Below are 17,733 nucleotides of genomic sequence, written 5' to 3'. Positions count from 1 at the left end.
TGATTGCATCGACTCATTGACTCTTCAGCAATCCCTCACACTAAGCATGCTTGTAGCGACAGTGGAGAGGAAAAACTCCCTTTTAACAGGAAGAAACCTTCAGCAGATCCAGGCTCAGAGTGAGCGGCCATCTGCCGAGGCCGACTGGGGTTGAAGGAGACAGAATAGAAGATACAAAAAGCAGAATGATGAAATAGGGGTCCCTATGTCCTCCAGAAGTCTAAGCCTATAGCAGCATAACTATAGAGATTCAACATGTTCAAGAGTTAAAGTAAGAGTTTAATTTATATTCTAACTATTTAAACTACTTAACGTTTAGACATTTGGTTATTTAAATCTATTTTGTCACTAAACTTAAGCAAAAAGGCACATACAAATGAACTGCTCAAAAACAATAGGATAATACAATTTAAATGTCCTAATCTAGAATAATTCCTTAAATATATATTTAAAAAAATCAAGCTTACAAAGACTAACTTGAAAAAATGTGATCTAGCTTTACACCAATTCTTTTTTTCTTTTCTGATCGGAATCTTTATTTAAACATTTGACCATTGTTTAACACTCAATTTACATGATGACAAAAATGTAATGCCCTCAAAATTAGATTTTATACTGCAAGTCAATCTCTAACCCCTCATTCTTCATAAAATAAGTCCTCTTGGGGATATAAACATGGAAGCTCAGGGGTCATGTTCCAGTCATGACCTCCACTATGCTCTGCAGCAAATGAGATATAACAAAGTGTGTGTGTATGTGTGTGTGTAATAGTGAAGATGCAGTTCAAAGGAGGACAAAAATTGATTTTTATACAGGCATGTAATTGCTGGAGGCATCTGGTGCATTGTGTATAAGATAGGGAATAAATAGGCTGATTGCTTTATTTCATGACAAAAACAAAATAATAGGGATATGTGGGAAATTAGGAAATGTCAGATGATGGCGGTGTATTTTTTCACTCTTTTTTTAGGATACATTCAAACAGAAAAATAAATAGGTTAAGTCAATACTTTACTGCAAGTTTAAGGTCTATCTTTTCAAATAGGGGGAAAAAACTTGCAGGATATAAGTTAGTAAATTCCAAACTTGACATAAAACTCTATTCTATTTACAATCTTTATTATGCTCATTTATGTGCATTAACTTTTAGCATACTTCATGTAGTCAGTTGGGTTCTGTTCAGGGGATTTTTATTTAAAAAAAAAATTGCAAATTACAAAACAGAAGTGATCTATATCGGGTTAAACATTATTTTTCACCATAATGTAATCAAATTATTGTGGTTGTTATGCTGATTCTCACCTTTTCTAGGCGACCCAATGCAGAAGCCCACAGCATCACTCTTTTGCTTGGCAGATGAAAAACTTAAGCCCGAAGCATTGACTTAATAGTGAAGATTACAAATAATCATTATCCTTTATATCTTAAATAACTAAGCTAGATAAACTAATTCCAAAAGGAACTAAGAAATGCTCTATTTTCTAATTATAAAAAGGAAAATGCTCTATAAAGTAGATAATATATACAGTTATTGGAAATGCTTTGTTTGTTTGATTAAAGCAAACATCAACTTGCTTTCAAGTAAAGCATAATACTATCTGCAAAGCATGGTGATTGTAGGTTTATGGTTTAAATCTTTGCCTTATTAGAGTTTAGAAAACTTACATTCAATATACAAGCAGTTATTACCAATAATAAAGAAAAAAGAATGCTAAGATACAGAACTAGTAATTGGCAGGTTGAATCTTCTCACTTCTTAAAGCTTCTGTTTGATAATCTAAAAAAAATCAATCATAGGGAAATTTAGGAAAATTTCTTACATTACATGTAGAATATACTTTGTTTTTTTTTCTGCAAATGTTGATTTCTCCCTAATTTCCTTTTATTTTGCTTCTTTTTTCCTGTTTCTGCAAGTTAGCCTGAGTTAAAATTTGTCAGATGCTGACTCTGCCAAATCAAATTCACTAAACGATCCTTAATGCTTTGTGCATTATAAGAATTAGAGACCACATTTTTCTCTGCTGAGCAAATGGATCCGTAGCCTGAGTGAGTAGACTTACAGTCCCGACTAAACTGGGTCATGAAGGATAAAAGGAAAATAACCCAAAGCAAACAGAATTCTTGTCCTGTCCAAATCAAAACCCCATCCTCCGTCCAAATTGTTAATCCAGTCATGGCAAACAGAAAAAAGACAGCCTCCTAATCCACTGCATGTGAATGTTTTAAAATTTCTATCATATATCATCTTGTAAATGACCGTTTTCAAACAAGATTTTATTTTTTTCTACTCAACTGAATGACACAAAACGCTAATTCACAGCAGGATATTACTCAGTACTTTTACTTTCATACTGTAAAGGGAAATAATATTGAGGATTTGTTTACTCTTTCTCATAAGAGGCTGTCTGAGGGCCTCGCTGGCTACATTGTGTCTCTTTCACCCACCGAGTCCAAGTCAGATTGTTATCCGTCCAACCTTTGTTTTGCTGCCGTGAACCGAGTGTCGACTGTTTACCTTATTCCGCCTCACAGACTGTGACATAAACATTACCTGTTGCAGGGATGAGAAAATGGGCCTTTTGTACAATCTGATTACATTCCCTGGAAGCCTGCCACAGTCTGGGACTTCTATGGCTGCAGACTAAAAGAAGCAGTAGAAGATTGTCAATGGGAAGGAAAAAGAAAAAAGATCCTTTTTATGGTGATATTATATTTTATTTGTGCAAACTTTTGCAGCTTTTCTAGAAGTCTAAATTTTAGAAGTATAAATAAGCTTTAATAAAAAGGCACAATGGCAAACGTTCGCTCATTTAACATACATTTTAACATTCTTCGCTAAATAGCTCACGCTTGTTAATGTTCGAGAGCATTTTGTGGCATTTTTCACACATTCTCATTTGGACTGAGGTCTGAACTTTAACTAGGCTGTTCTAAAATGTTCATTTGATTTAATATAAATCAGGGCTGTCAAACTCGAGTCCCTGAGGGGCAGTATCCTGCAACTGGTCCAGCACACCTGAATCAAATGGCTTTATCACCCTTTAATTGAAGGTAGCTTTTCTAGAGTTCTGCTAAAGACCTAATTATTTCATTCAGGTGTGTTAAGGTAGAGACATATCCAATAGTTGCAGGACTAAAGACACAGCTGCATGCTTAAGGCTGTCATTCACCAAAGTGAACCTCCACTCTTTTTCTTACTTTCACTATAAAATATTTTTCAGAGTCCTGACTAATGGCAACACAGAAACATGTTGGTGTGAGAGATGGACCAACCTGACCCGGCCCAACCTCAGTTGCAGGCAAACTGGATCTGGAGGCCCTCTTTTAGTGTGAACACAGTCCTAAACTTTAGCTTAGCTCTTTGTTTCTTAGTTCATATGTGGTTGTAACCATTAAACCGGATTACTTAAACATCAAAGCTAGATTTGTGGAGCGTCCCGTGAATGGATTCTTCCAATTGAGCAGTTTATCTCTGCAGCTCCTGCAGCGGTATCATTGGGTCAGTTTAGTTCAGGACGTCTATCACGCTCCTTCAGCATGTACTGAATTAAAATACTGATCATGCTCAGTCATCCAGGCAGACTATTTCACAGATGAAAATAAAAAAAGGTAAGGAGAACAAAATAAAGGAGAGCAGCATGTGTCCAGCATGTATTTATAAATGCGTTTAAGATTAAAGCACCTGAAAACAAAATACAAGCCACACTTTTATCCATAGTAATTAAAAGTATTCTACTGGTTATATAACATTACACTAGTTTGTAAGGTTACTAACTGTAAATAACCTTAACCCGTTATAGGGCACTCAGTGAAATACTTTAAAAATCAGAATTTCAAGCCTATAGTGTTATTGGAATCCAGGACAAGGCCTTGTCAGCTTTGTAACATTCACAAAATATGGATATTTTGATGGCAAAAAATTAATGTCAACGTAATAACAAAGAAACGCCAACTTACCTGAATATGTTAAGAAAAATAAAAAAAGTGCTTCTATAAGAAATGAATGAAAAACACTCTTTCAGTGAAAGAAACACATTTTTTGGTACGACAGAACCTTAGAAGCATTAATGCTGATTTTTGCACTTATATTTTTTAGTTTATAAACCTATATATAATTGTTAACTAGGTTTAGCTTTTTACCATTTTTTTCTTGAGTTGTAACTTTTTTTCAACTTAATTTACAGTAGGTAATATATTATTCAGGGACTAATCTCATTGGTCAGATCCTAAAATAAGATGTACAGCCATGTAGCAGTATCTATGCTGAATGGCTGGCTTACTCCATTTGTAAGGGGTATGGAAGGGATCAAAAATACTAACTTGCCCTTTAAAGGTTTAAACACCTGAAATGCTTTTTTTAAAAGGCAGTTTTAAATGCTTGCACTGAAAATGTCAATTTTCTTCTTAAAATAAGTGCATTTTTTGTTTGGTGGAACAAGACTATTTAAATTTAAACTAAGTAAACACAATTGGTTTGTCTTATTTCAAGTGCATTTTATCTAAATATCTCATTTTAAGAGTAAAAATACTAATTTGATTGGCAAATAATTTCATTTACCTAATCAAATTAAGGGTAAATACACTTAATTTAAGACATTTTCAGGGCTGCCAACTTTTCACCAAACCTTGGGGTGAGATTTTGAAATGGTTTGGACAGGAAACCCTGTCAGGATTCCATCAAAAGGCTCTGAGGATAAGAGCAGCTATAAGGTTGGAGGTTTTCAGAGGATTTAACCGAAACAAAGTGTCAGAATGTGGGATTTTTATAGCACAGTAAATGTTGCTGGATAATAATCGATGATCTGTAGTAATGTGGAACATTTTTCTCCTAATATATATAATTTTCTTTATTCTGGTTATTTTTATAGAATTTAAGTAAAGAAGAATGGGCCCTACTAAAATGATTGCATCTTAAAGTAAACTAAGAATTTCACAACTTTGTTTATTAATCATTCTCTGCAGTTTAAGTAAAATAAACTATGGGGAACTAATAAGTTATTAGTGGCACTAATACAGGAACCAGTGCAGTCGAATCCCATGCAAACTACACTGTGTATGAATATTTGTTAATAGGCTAAAGATTAAAAAGCTTCATTCACTGTTATTTTATTATAATTTTTTTTACAATTGACAAAAAAGCAAAACGATTCAGACTTTCTAGGAGGCTGTAGATTTTATAAAAACTCACCGTGACAGCAGACAGCACTTCTCTGGATGTTTCATTTAGAAAATGTGATGGAAATTAAGTTTTTAAACATATTCAATTGACCAAAATAAGGATACATTAATAAGATAAGTAATAATAAAACGAGAACATTCCTGTGGTTCTCCCTTTATGAATCCAGGATAACTGAGCTGTTCTGCACATCCTCTCTGAATGTTGTTGGTCTTTTCTTGGGTGGCGGAACTTTGGAAAAATAAAATGTAATGGTTCTTTTTCTTTTTGTGGAGCTTCTTTGGGTTTAAGAGGCAAACCTTAACTCAAGTACTAGATTGCTTAAAATCTTCAATAATTTACAAAGAGAATTATCCTAGTGCAGATAAGATAAAAATTAAAATGACATCCCTCGTAACAACTGTCTTTGTTCAATATCTGGCACAGTGAACAGGTGGGAATAAAGACTGGATATGAACCTGGCATGTCATTGTGTATTTAGCACTAAGGTTGTATTAAAAAGACTGGATTTTGATCACAGTGGTAGTTCTATACATAAACACCCTTGTTTATAGATGTTTGAAATTGGCCTGTTTTTCCAGTGTAGTCCTGTTTCTCTGACTGTGCTATCTTCATCCTCTGACATGGGATTTGGCTCGGAGCTTGCCTGCCTGGCTGTGTGTCTCCTGAACGGGGCCGCCTTTTACAGCTGCTTTTTGTTTCTCTGCTTCTGCCTCCTTGAACCCCAGATGGCCGCTCACACTGAGCCTGGTCCTGCTGGAGGTTTCTTCCTGTTAAAAGGGAGTTTTTCCTCTCCACTGTTGCTACAAGCATGCTTAGTGTGAGGGATTGCATTCGAGTCAATGATGCAATATACTGGTTTTCCTAAGATAGAAAACTTTGAATCAATTTGACTGGATGATCTGATGAGCTGTAAAGTGCCTTGAGATGACGTCTTGGGAATTGGCGCAATAAAAATAAACTGAATTGAATTGAAAATAAGTGGAAAAGAGTTGAGTTTTAATGTCTGTATTTTTTTGTGTGAGAAAATGTGAATATGGAGTGAGAGTGTGTGAAGACATTGACATGGGTGAGAGATGATTTTTACTTATTTCTAGACAGTTTTTCCAGCGCCCCTAGTGCCACCCTTAGGTACTACACCTCCCCTGTGTTTTCCCGTGAAGCTCTGCCCCCTCTGACATTCCTCACTGCCAGGGTGATTCCTCCTCACTGGCTGCTTCCTACTGTACCTCACCGCGAACTATTTTTTTTTTTTTTTTTTTTTTTTTTTAACAATCTCTGGATAAATGATCTACAAACGCAATGATAAGATATCGCAGCCGATAAAGGGTGAGTTATGTTTCCATAACAGCTGGTTTACTGTCATGCGTGCTCTGCAGAGGTGCGGACTCACTTGCGTGTGAAGCTCAGCCTTCTATGTTAGAATTGTCCTGCTTTAATTCCGACGCCTGTAAAAATGGGTTAGCTCGCTTAGCTGATTGTGCTAACAGATGAAATTGGCCGTATTTAAGCTTATTTGAGGGGCAGACATGGGAACACGCCCTTAGTGTGTGCGTTTCTACCTGTATGAAAGAATGATTTCAACTTCGTGCCGTAAAAACTGGATCCGAGCGCACACACTTTCGGAAAATATTCACATTTCCCTACATTTTCGGGCTTCTTGCTAACATTTGAGTAGATTTAAGCTATATTTAAGCTTCTAAATTAAGCTGAAAGTCCCAGTACTGAGAGACTAGGACGGGAGTCAACAGGGCTGTTGTCCACGGTTGAATGGATCCGCATTACCCCGGCCGGTGCACCGCAACTCGGCAGTTAACTGTAACCTGCGGCGGTTGACGCCGGCGATGTGGACCTCCTCGGAAAAAAAACGTTAAATGACAATTTGAACACGAATTTGTTCTATTAATATAGTTTTTTTTATTCTTGAAAGGACAATAAATAAATAAAAAATGTCACAGAACCGTCACAAGGAAAGTGACGGTGGGGGAGGCGGAGGGGCACCGGAGGCCATTGTGAAACCACGGAGTTTCCTGCTGACAGGTTCGCTGCTACCGGGTCACAGGTGGGGGTGAAAGGCGGGTAACCCTGCCAATATGGAAGCACATTTTCCTCTGTAAAATGAACCAAACCTACGGAAAACTCCCCTTTAACTTTATAACTCAAAACTTTATTAAATTAACCCTTTATAGGGCACTCAGTGAAATACTTTGAAAATCAAAATTTCAGGCCAACATCCAGGACAAGCAGGGGCGAGGCTAGAGGGGGGGCGGGGGTGGCCATGGCCACCCTTACCCAATCATTGGCAGTGGTGTCAAAAGTACACACTTTTGTTACTTAAGTAGAAGTATAAATACTGCAGTTTAAAATAGGGTTGCACGATATAATCGGCCCCCTATCGGTATCGGCCTTAAAACTGAATATCGGACATTGGCCACCCCACCGATATTTAACCCGATATTTGATCAGCTTCTGAGTTTCTAAAGTCTAAAAAAAAATAAAAAATACTACTTCTTTTTCCTCAAAAACTTCTTTTTTACACTTAAAAACTTCTAAAGACGAGGGAAAAAATATTGATACATTAAATTTAAAAACACCATATCAATCTCTTTTACTAATGAAATATTGCTATATGTCATTGTTATGCTACGAAATCCCCCGAAAATTCACAAAATTTTGCCATATTTTGATATGTTAATATATTGACGCGGTATCAATCTATTTTACTAACAAAATCACAAGAATTTGCAAAATATCACGAGAGTTTGTAACAGATGAAATTTGACGAGATTTTGAAAGTAAAATAGATCGATACCGCGTTTTTAAAAATCAATTTGATATCAGCATATGAAAATATATTTGAGTATATTATTTTTCAAAGTGTCAGAAATGGATAACAAAACTGCTATTTTCAATGACTACTTATTTTTGTCCAGTTTTAACATTGGTATCGATATCGGTTATCGGCTACATGAGTTTTAAAATATCGGCATATCGGATATCGGCCACAATCCCAATATCGTGCATCCCTAGTTTAAAACACTCTGGTAAAAGTTGAAGTATCAACTTGACCTCTTTACTCAAGTAAAACTGAGAAAGTATGTGCTCCAAAAACTACTTAAAGTATAAAAGTATAAAGTAACCTTTTAAAAACAGCCAGATGCCACTATATGAATTGAAAGCTCAATTTTTCAATTATTTTGAAAAGTTCTTTGAGATAGGGCCAAGTTGGTCTCCGTCTCCATCTCCAGATACGCTCCCGCCTGTACGACCTTTCAGACATTTCAACATCTTTTTCTGAATCCTACATTGTAGCATGGCATAGACAATTCACATTTGCAGTTTGAAGAACACCTGCTTGCTTCTTATGATTTCCTTTAGCTAACCAATGAGTGTTTGCGTTATATAACTCATCCAATTACACTAGTTTTCACTAGATGTGGATGGCGCCAATGATCTGCATTGGATGGCGCACATGATGTGAAATAAATATTTATAATGAAATTAAACCAAAGCCAAGAGTAACGAGTAACGTTTGTTTTAAAAATGTAAGGAATAGAAAGTACAGATACTTGTGTGAAAATGTAATGAGTAGAAGTCAGAAGTAGGAAGAAAAATAAGTAATGGAGTAAAGTATAGATACCTAAAAAGTTTAGTACTGTAACAAAGTATTTGTGCTTTGTTACTTGACACCTCTGATCATTGGCCCACCTCTACCATTTTTCCCCCCATAATACTGACAGTAGCAGCAGTAATATTCTCAATATTCAAAACATTTTAATTTGTCATAGATTAACAATTACTTGACAACAAAAACACTGTGGTTGTTTATGCAAATCAATATACTAACATTAAAGATGATGAATACAGAACTCATGCTCTTTTCAGAACTAGATTTTGTGTTAAAGGGGCTAAAGAGAAAATGCAAGTCAGTCTTCAGTTAAATAATAGATAAATAACTATTCTAATAAAAACTTACTAATAAACAATTTTTGTAGATGTTAGTATTTTTAAATATCAATTTGATGCAAAATGATTATTGATAAAAGTAGGTAATGACAATGGAAAAGATGTTCAACCTGGAACTCAAACCTGAAAGAATTTTATTCACTTTACCTTATATCTAAAAGAATGGATGTTTAAATATATGCATCTATTTGTTAGCAAAGGCTGTAGGAAAGTATAGTTAGTCTTTATTTGGAAAATATGGATGCTGTGGTTGTTCATGTTCCTGTTGGATCAGTATAGATTGACCCCAAGGTTCTGGTGCCGATCCACTTTTGGCCACCCTTCAGTGTTCACTGGTTATTGCCTGGCCACCATTATAAAAATTTTGTGGCTACGCCTCTAAAGACAAGACCTTATTTCCTTTGTAACATTAAAAGATATGGATATTTTGATGGCATAAATTAATGTCAATGTAATAACAAGAAACTCAACTTGCCCGAATATATTACTTTTTAGTTTATAAACCTAAATATAGTTGTTAATGAGGCTTATTAACTTTACTTTTTATGTTTTCAATTAGCTTTTTACCTTTTTTTCCAACTTAATTCACAGTAGGTACACAGTTGGTCAAATCCTAAAATAAGATGTACAGCCATGTAGCTGTATCTTTGCTGAATGGCTGGATATAGATCTTGTTCTTCTAGACCTCACTGAGGGACGGGGGGACTCCATTTGTAAGGGGTATGCAAATGATCAAAAACGGTATCTTGCCCTATAAAGGGTTAAGATCCAATTTACTGTCCCTGAAAATGTGGTGATGTCACAGGAGGCCTGAGGCAACAAGTGTTCCTCCTCGATACCAAATTTACCATGTTACTAAATCACATGTGTCAAAATGAAGGCCCTCGGGCTAAAGCTGGCCCGCCACTGCGATTCATTTGGCCGTTTAAAGTCTGAAAAAGCGTATCACGTCACAAAGCAGAGACTTGGATCAGATAAAGCCAAAAAAAAAAAACATCACAGGATAAAAAATCATTCGAAGTTTAAGAATTATTTAGTTAAATGTGTTCATTCCACATACTTACCATCATTTTTAGTGTGTTTACCCATGTTTTAATGCATCAAATGTGGTCGAATTAAGGTAACCAGATTTCTGCAATCTAATCTGGGCTCATTTCATATACATATCATGAAAATTAAGTTGGAAATGGGGACATGGATGCTTTCATTTTTACATATTTATCAATATTTAAACAACAAAAATCAAGTGTTAAAACAGTCAAACAACTTATAACTCTACTTAAATAAACTATCTGCTGAATAAAGGTCACCAGTCATTTCTGAAAACATCTTTAAGCGAACCCATGTTGATCCCTGGAGAACCACAGACCAGATTAGCGCCTTACAAGGAGTTTTTGATCATTGTGTTTCCTCATGCCAGCTGTAGTCCGTATTCTCATGCTACGTTCACACCGCAAGGAGCAAGAGCGACAAAAAAGCATGTGCTGCTTCATTTTTGATGTTTGTACAAGCTAATGCTACGTTCACACCAAAAGCAGCAGGAGCAGCAAAAAGGCATCTGCTGCTTCATTTGTGAAGCTTGTGCAAGTTTAGTTCTGACGCGGAGCAGGAGCAGCAAAGCCGCTTCAGCTGCGCGGTGGAAATATGGGTCTGATGCGCGTTGGGCGGAGCTACCCTATCCTGTTTTTGCTTGGCAGCTATATTTGCTGTGATACAGTAGTATTAAAGTAGTTTTAATATGTTTTTAAATGGGAAAATCCACTTGAAAACTTAATCAGTGCAGTCAGTTCATTTAGATTACCATCCTGCCTTCAAATATTATTTCTGTCAGAGCCGCTCAGACCCCATATACCGGAGGTGCGCCGTCGGTAGGAATCCCATTCAACAGCAGCCTCTGGCGCGGTTTGCAGCGGTGGCTGGAAAGCGGTTTTCATGTACATAATCCAAACTGCAGCCACTGGATAATAAAAGCGAACATGTTTTGCAGGCAGGTTTCAGCATTTTAAGTTAATTTAGGCATTAATAATTTATTTCAGAGGAGTGATCATTGTGGTCTGCATCAGCAGTGCTGCGTCTGTCTCCCTGTCAGCTCCCAGATCAGCTTCTCTGATTGGTTGACATTGCACCAACCAATCAGCAGCACCAATCGAGCAGCAAAAGTTAAAACTTTACCAACTCCGGCAGCTGCTGCGTTTGCAGTGCGTATGCAGTTTGTTTGCAGCTCGTTCAGCATATTAGATGGTCAGAGGCTCACAACACGATGCTTCAGCTGCTCAAAACGCGCTGCGGGACGTTTTGCTGCTCCTTGATGCGCGTCAACCATTGACTTTGCATGTGAACTAGCGGCTTCTGCTGCCTTTGCTGCTTTAGGTGTGAACGTAGCATCAGGGTTTCCGCAGGTCATTAAAAATCACTAAAAGTCACTCAATTATAATTTTTTTTAATTAAGGCCTTAATTGGCATTAAAAGTAATTAAATGTGATTATCCTGCCATTTAAAATGCTTTATTTAGAAAAAATATATATTTATAAAAACAGTTTTGTCCGATATATCAGATATAACTGGTTCCGCGAGTTTGCGGGGAACTGCTTCTGGTTGATCGAGGCGCAGAAAAAGCTACAGAATGGGAAAATGCAAATTTAAACAAAAGTGGCTGGAATGTTGGTGGCATTAACATTATTTGTTAGAGCATTAAAAAGCATTAAATAGAGTTACTCATTCCTGTATAAACCCTGAAAATAGGGACTGTCTCTGGAAATCGAGGCTGTCTGATCAACGTAGGCTGAATGTAGGATTTGTTTTGTTATACTGATCAAACGCGTTCTTAGCAGCTCAAAATAATCTGCTACAGTTTTGTTCTCTATTGAATATGACAAAGTATTAAAATGTAATTTTCCTAATATCTTTTTATACTGTTTGACTTTAAAAGATTGATATTTGGTTTAATAGTTAAAGTTTGTTTTTCCTAACCTGAAGTAAATGACAGTAACGTCATTAAAAGTAATATCATTAAACAGAGCAATGAAAAAGTTTTATTCTGACAGCGGAAAGCAGTCATTTTATATGAGTTAGAAACCCCTGCTCTAAATTAATCTTAATTTACCATCTTTGATGTCATGCAATGCTTTAAAAAAGTATGTTTCCCCCTTTGACAGTTTTAATCTGTAAATGAAAAAAATCCTGTTTTGAAATTATTTATTTCCCAAAGAGGTTCCTAATCAATCAGAACATATCTTTTGCCTTATCCTTGATTTACCAATGTTTTAGAGTGGAGTCTCTCAATACACGTAAAGACAGAAAGATAATAAAAGAACAATCTGGCTTGATCTAAAGAAAGAGGAAAAATCCTGCTAATTACATCAAAAGATAAATATCTGAATGACAAATAAAGAAAATGAGGATGGGAATTGGACTAGTTATAGTCTGGGCTTAAATCCGATGCCATCGCCTGAATTTCAACCATATGTATGCACATTTAGTGTTCCTAATTGCTTCATAATCCAACCAAATCCCCAAAGGACTAAATTTCATTCATAGGCAGTAATAACAAATACCTGATGGCAAAATGGGGGGAAAAAAATCCCCTACCTATAACAACCAGCAGTGCACTGCATACCGTCAACAACATCCGACCTCTGAGCAAGGATCGCTGCACAGCGGTTGCCTAGTAACAGCTGAAAAATGCAACAGGTAGAGGCCAACTGTGAGCGGAGCATGGGGTTTGGAGGGAGTCGCTGTCACAGAGTTTCTCCTGGCTGCAGACGGGGGGTTGATAGCGATCTGTAATTAACATTTCCCGTCCACACAGCAGCGCAGGTGTGTGATAAGGAACAGGGGTGACTGGTAGGATGTGGATTCAGATAGTTCAGCGGCCCACAGTAGAGCCCGCCATTGTTTCCTCCCTGCCTCCTAATGAGGTGAGACTGGAGAATGTTGATTGAATTCCGCAGAATTGCCGTCCTTCATTGCTCAGGAGTCATGGACAGTCCCGTAAAGCATGTGACCAGATCAGGACTTCCACAGTGACTTGTCCTGGCGTGTCTTGTGACGGCTACCACTGCTGAGTTAACCCCCCCTTATGCATAAGTGAAGGCATCAGTTTGCTTGTGCTGGTTGTGTCCTGTTACAGCGTGAGGGGATGCGTTATCGCTGCCATAATAGAGGCAGCGCTATAAGGGTGTTGCGGTTATGGGGGCGGGGGGTGAAAGGAGCTGTCACCGAGTCGGGCAGAGGAACTGCATGCTGGGAGTCTTTTCTCATATCGCGGCCGGGTTATTAAGCCGAGCTTGATCAAGCATGTTCGAGCAAAGTGTCATCACCTTTAATTAACGCCTAGAAAAAGTACTCATTCTGTTTTGTTTGGGATTTTACACTACAGAATTTCTCAATGCCTTAATGGAAAAAAATTAAAGAAAAAGCTCCATCCATCTTCACATCATGCCTAACAAGCCTCAGGTTTCTGCTGAGAATATAATTACACCTCTGCATTTAGAGATTTACTGATATATTGGGTGACTGATATTTTTGGTTGATGTTGGTGCCTCAATGCGTTCACTGACTCATTAGTGCATTCGGTAGCTATGCTTTGAGACTGTATAAGTCGCATGCATTGCTGCTCCCTCCAATGCTTTCCATTTCTAATTTTGTTTGATTTGTCAGTAAACATTTCTACTCAGTTTAAATTGGGGCTTGTTTCATTTTGACCATATAATAGAGGAAGAAAAGTACATTTTGGTTTGAAAAAATGTGCAGCACATATCGAGGATCTGTTAGGGTGATGTCAAGATAATCGGCGTCAACCTCAAAAAAACCTGCATTGGTCCACCTCTAATGCGCTTTACTCATAGTTTGTTATGCATTGCAATTACAATTGTGATTAGAGAAACTTCTTGTTTTTTTTTCCCCTGCAAAAACTTTGCTTTAACGCATTTTAAGCTACCGGATGGGTAGATTTGCAGAGTGTATGGTTAAAGAATTTAAGCACCACACACCTAAATTCGGCCAATCATAATATCAATGGTCATCTGTCAATCACATTTTTTTTGTTCATAGCATCTTGATTCATATGTCTCAGCTAATATACGCAACGTTTGAAATAAGAATAAAGTACTTTTTGAGTTCTGTCCCAGTGTTCAGGGGGATGGGCGTCTGTGTCTTCAGCAGGCGTAGAGCTAACAGAACTGGCAGCGTTGCGAGGCAAGGGCTCAAACATGTACGTCTGTAAGCCTTCTACACCAAACCCAGCTTCTGCCGCCCTGGCGTCCTCTTCCACAACATCTTCGTCCCTGCTTTCCTCCTCTAAATAAAAATTGGATGACGGAGGATACTCATCCACGACCTTCGACACAAAACTCTCATCCTCTTGCATGTTTCCGCTGTCCATAGTGTTCCTTGACAGTGTCGTTGCTAAGTGCTACTTGGTCCAAATGGAATTTCCCATTGGGAACCTACTAGCACTAAGTTGCTAACTAGTTAGCAAGATGCTTCCAAGACACCAATCAAACTTGCTTGCAAACCTTCAGCCACAACAACCCAGCCCTCTTGATAAACGACCAATCACATTCACTTTATTCACTCGTGTAAAGTCGTGCACCACTCAGGAGAATTCGGAAATGCAACGGTTGGAACTGTCGCTTCCCTACAACTTTAAGCTGTGTGTGCAGAAACAAATGTGATGGTTTAAATAATTTAGTGATGCTAGACGTAAGTCTCAAGTTTAGAACCCTTAACTTTTATGCCAAAGATGGATCTGAGAAAAAATGGATTCTATCAAATATTGCAATAATTCAATAGACAATATTTGTATTGATCCAAAATATGACTGAATGGATCTTAAATATCTACATTTATAGACATTTATCCTTGTAATTATTTTGCAAATCGATTAATCTGTCAATAATTTTTTCGATGAATCGATTAATAATCAGATAGCCAACGATTTTTTTATGAAATTAAACCAGGTGAAGTTATAATGTTTCCACTTGAGGAGTTCTTAATGGAGACTATTTACAGAGGAAAACATTTTCTTTTAATATCAAGATTTACATTCTCTACACGACCAATCGATTCCTGAATTAGTTTAGGATTATTTCAATAATCAATTAATCAAGATTAATCCGATTATTTGTTTCAGCCCTACATGTTTTTGTCTCTTAAACCTCCAGCCACTAGTTGGCAGCAAACCACACAAGAGCTTATGATTCAGCTGCTCTGCACCGGCGGCAGCATATCTCGTGAGGTTTTCCACAGCTGCATTATTATAAAAATCACAATACATCACACTTATGACCATATCATGACAAATTTTAACCTGACACGTGTTGTGATATCGCCAAATTGTTGCCAATTCATCACCTCAATGCCAAATATGAATACAGTTGGGCTAAATGAGGCGGTGTTTCTAATGTTTCTACTTGCTGGTTATCTGTAGTGTCTTTATGCTGCGAACCAAGAGGAGCAGTAATTTTATTTTAATGCCTTCCACATATACATACTCTCTAATTGGCTTCATAGTTTCCATTTGCAGGAAACAGTTGCCATTTCTCAGTGGTTTATTTCTTCTCTGATTACTCAGATTTACCACATAAACGTATCAAAAGTCCAAACACTTTCCACCATAAAAATACTGCTAGTTGGTGTTATGTAATTAAAGCTTATTGAAAGTTTTTTTTTTCTTTCCACATGCAATAGAGTCCAATGGATGAAAGACTCTCATCTGGTTCATTAGATGCCTAATATGCTGCTGTGAACCAGAGAGATGGAGGAGCTCCTCTTGTCCTTCCTTTGACTCCTACACGCTCAGAGAGCCCGGATAGGTTCAGGACCAGGTCAGCCTCTGTGGTTCAGTAGCTCTTGGTCACAGGACCACCTCAGACTTGTCTTCATCTCTGACACAGCCTCCTTAAACAAAGTTCACGGCTGCATTCAGGGAGTGAGGGTCAGTAAGTCCGGCGGGGTGTGATTGAGCCATGGGCCTCCCGGAGTTTTTTTTTTTACTCGCGGAACAACTTCAGAAAGGTCAGTCCCATAAATTAGTCCTAATCAGCTCAGTCCAGAGCGCTCGCAGGCAAATCTGAAATAACAAGGATTTTTGGAGGGAGTTTATGTAGTCAGAGTTAGATTTTTATCAGAAGAAACAAGGCTATGTTTTTTAGGAGTTAAAAGGTTTCGGTTGTACCGTGTTGCAGAAGCACATAAAAAAGGTGCATTGCTGCAAGAAACTCTCTGATATATAAGCAAGCATTTTTACATGAAATCAGAGCCTCATTCCAGAGTGATTACAGCCTGAGCCTTTCAAAATAAGAGCTCCAGGTTTATTTCAGTTCAGGGAAAATAAAGATTTTTTTAAACAATAAGAACTGTTTAAGTTAAAACTGGCAGATTACTATCGGGAGAACATTTAAACCTGTTGTGAAGACTAGAGCTGCTCAATATAGCGCTTTTCTCTGTTAGGCTTGTTTAAAACCGGACCTAGAGCAGGGGTCTTAAACCTGCGGCTCCAGAGAATTTGCTTCTTTTCTGTTGCTGCAACAATAAAGGCAGCTAGACTCAGGCTGTTTGATTAAAGCTACACAACAATGTGCCAAAGACAGCACTCCAGCTGATAATCGAACACCGCCTGCTGCTTTTATTGGACGAAGAGTGAAAAGTGAAGCTTTGTAGGACTGTGTGCTTACGGTCGCTGACAGCAGACAGCCCGGGGGTCTGCGGTTTTTATCTCTTAAGATGGAAGTATTTTCTTTCATTTCTGTGAGTGTGACGGGTAAACGTTTACCTCTACAAGTTTGTGCAGACTTCTGGAAAAGTATCACTGGAACTTAACCAAGCAGTGGGTAATCATTGAAAAGAAATCTCAATATGTTTCAAAAAAACAGCTGCATACATTTGAGTCCATCTCCTTTTCCTCTGATCCACCTGAATAAAGTCAGTGATGCTCTTCTAGACAGAGCAGCAGGGGGTCCTGGATGGCTGTAGGGGCTCTCCCTTCCCTTCCAGCGCATGGCATTCCTCTTTCATCTCCTGAAACTCGAATGTTTCCATGTGAGATCTCTGGCGTATCCTGTTGCATTTAGAGCGAAAGTTCTTTGCAGAACCTGAGGTCAGTTTAGGAAATTCAGAATTTCTAGGTAATCTATCTGAAATTTTACCCCATAACCTCATTAATTCCCTATTTACTGGTGTCTTCTTGCTTTTAAGAGAATTAAATCAGGTGTCCATATGGGATGTAGCTCCAGTATTTGTAGCTTTATTAGCAGAGATTATTTGAATGATTCAAACTCCATAGAGCACAACTTGTAGGCGCAGAACAGTCTCACACAGACCATCAATCATATCAGTCCATCTAAAAAGACTTAAAGCTGGAGAGGAGGATCACACCGCCCTGAGTTTTACTTAGTGGTCTAAAGAAGACCGTTAAAAACCAGTTGGGATGGATTTTTAAATATTTCTTCCGACGTGTGAGGATGATCCAGGCCGTTAAAATGATTTACAAGTATGAGAATCCAAGTATGCAGTTACACAACCCGCAAAGCCCATTCAGGAGCCTGTGACAACCATGAAAGCAATGCACGCTCCCAGACCCGTAGAGCAGA

At 37.8% G+C, this 17,733-nt stretch overlaps 1 protein-coding gene across 2 annotated transcripts in view; it reads left to right on the top strand.

Annotated features, from left to right (window-relative positions):
• Positions 1-6,373: 6,373 nt before the first annotated feature.
• The window catches only part of LOC119790365 (vang-like protein 1), a 55,798-nt gene continuing 44,438 nt past the window's right edge, over positions 6,374-17,733 (top strand). For both annotated transcript variants that reach the window (XM_038295891.1, XM_038295890.1), the window contains exon 1: positions 6,374-6,505. The gene's annotated coding sequence lies outside the window, so the exon portion shown is untranslated. The remainder of the gene's footprint in view (positions 6,506-17,733) is intronic.

This window comes from Cyprinodon tularosa, unplaced genomic scaffold (assembly GCF_016077235.1).
Source record: "Cyprinodon tularosa strain WSP-4 unplaced genomic scaffold, ASM1607723v1 ctg362, whole genome shotgun sequence".
NCBI classification, from domain to species: Eukaryota; Metazoa; Chordata; class Actinopteri; order Cyprinodontiformes; family Cyprinodontidae; genus Cyprinodon; species Cyprinodon tularosa.
Note: the sequence above shows the minus strand (reverse complement) of the source record. Positions and strands in the feature narration are given on the sequence as shown.